The sequence below is a fragment of the Galeopterus variegatus genome, unplaced genomic scaffold (assembly GCF_000696425.1).
Source record: "Galeopterus variegatus unplaced genomic scaffold, G_variegatus-3.0.2 Scaffold6043, whole genome shotgun sequence".
NCBI classification, from domain to species: Eukaryota; Metazoa; Chordata; class Mammalia; order Dermoptera; family Cynocephalidae; genus Galeopterus; species Galeopterus variegatus.
In genome coordinates, this window is record NW_007732154.1 from 176232 (window position 1) to 178556 (window position 2325).

Below are 2325 nucleotides of genomic sequence, written 5' to 3' on the forward strand. Positions count from 1 at the left end.
ACCAGAGGGTATCTATTCAATTGAGACTTGTAGTATTCAGATAAACAAGACGACCCATTTGTGAATGTCAATCAGCTTCTTTCTTGGCCACCCTTGGGCTTCCTCAATGGCCTTATTGTCAAATTGTCCATGTTGACAGGAGGAGGGGTTAGATAGAGGTTAATAAAATGCACATCCACTCACCAAGACTGCTACAGCTATCACCACCAATGAATGCCCAACTTGCCAATAATAGAAGCCAATACTGAGCCCCTGTTATGACACCATTTCCTGGGGAGACCAGAGAGCCTCCAGATAGTAAGTTGACTACATTTGACCTCTTCCATTCTGAAGGAGGCAAAGATTTTCCCTCTTTGGAAAGGGACTTAGTGTAAATGTGGATTTGCCTTTCCTGTCCATGATGCTTGTGCCTGCACCACCGTGTATAGACATGCTGAATGCTATGTTAACTACCACGTCTGACCAAGTAACATTTTTATAGAAAAGTAGTGATAAATAGGCTTATCTCAGAGGTTTTACTGGTTTTATCATGTACTGAAGCAGCCATTGCAATGGAAGAATGATTTAATGGAAAAATGGTATAACTTATGAAAGACACAGGAACAGTCTTAGTTGACTGGATCACAAATTGCAATGTTGGGATACAAAACAAAGGACACACTGCATGCTCTGATCCAGTGACTAATGTGGCATGGGAATGGAGGCATCTCCTGTCACTAATAGCCCACTCACAAATATTTTGCTTTCCTTTCCCATACTTTGGGCTCTTCTGCTTCAAATGTGAAAAAGAATGTTTCCACCAGAAGATATAATCATCCTCTTATAAAATGGGAAGTTGTAACTGACATGCATCTGCTTTACTCTTCTCACATCACTGAGCCAACAGTCAAACAAGGAGCTAATGTTCTGCCTCGGGTGATTGAATCTGATTGTAAAGATAACATATGATTATTGTGGATAACATTGCTAGGAGAAATATGGGATGCTAGGTTAAATTTAAATTTCAGGGGGAAAAAGCAATATTTGGAATGTGCTTATGTTAAATAGTTTTTTGTTATTAATCTAAAATACAAACATAACTGGGTTTCCTATGTTTTTATTTTCTAAATCTGTCTACTGTCATCGGGAAGCCTGGAGATTCTCAGGTACTATTGATCTTCCTTTTCATTTCCTCTCTAACCATTTAGTTCACATCCTCATCACCATACCAACTATTGCTATAGCCACGACAGGTCTGCTCACTTTGGTTTAACCTGTACAGTTAATTCTGTATATCAAGAATAGAAAAGTCAACCTAAAACGCTAACACACCATGTTATTCCCCTGCTTGGAAAGTATCAAGAACTCTTCTTTGCTACAGAGATAAAGTTCAACCCTCTAAGCATGAAATTCAAAGCCCTTCATGCTTTATGCTTTTCTCCCACAACATCCTTAAGTGAGCTTCTTAATCCAATCAGAGATGTTTTCTTCACTGATGCATGTTTCCTCCCATGAATCTGTCTAAATCTGAGACTTAAAGTCACCCATTTTCTGTTAAGGTTTCTCTCTTATTCAAACAATAAAAGGTATCTCTTTCTGAAATAACACAACAAAAGAATGTAGGTTAGCACTCACTTCTCTGTATGTATTTTCTAAAATTGACAATTAGGTTTTTCTTTGGAATCATATTGAATTTTTGAAATATTTTAAATTACCTATAAGTATCAACATGTACTTGTGCTAGGGTTGATGCTAAACCCTTGCTGTACATGTGCATACATTGTTTTGAATATATTTTTATATATAGTCAGTTAATTATTAAATATATTCAAAACAATGTGTAAGTAGATTCAATTTTTATGTTTATTTTATACACAGAAACCCTGAGGATCAAAGAAGTTAAGTAACTTTCCCAAGGTTACACATGTAAATGGAAGTGTTGGAACTTAAAATCAGGCAATTTGGCTTCAGAGTCTGGACTTCTAACCACTCTATGAGGAGTATACACTCCATGAGCAGCAGTATGTAAATATTTTCCCTAGTCTTCTGCTTGAAGTTACATAGTAGTATACTCATAGTGGTATTCATTTAAAAACCAAAAACAATAAAATTAAGTTCCCCTTTGATTTTTTGATTTTCAAAGTGCCATCCTTACCCACCATAACCACTGTAACCAATTTGGTGTGTATTTTTTTGGACCTTTTTCTATGTGTTTCTATGTGGAGACTATGTCCCCATAGAAAGCACATACTACTATTTGAGTATGTTTTAACATATGTAACATATATGCAATATCTATACAGTATGAACAATTGCACTTTATTAAATATCATTGTACATACTTCA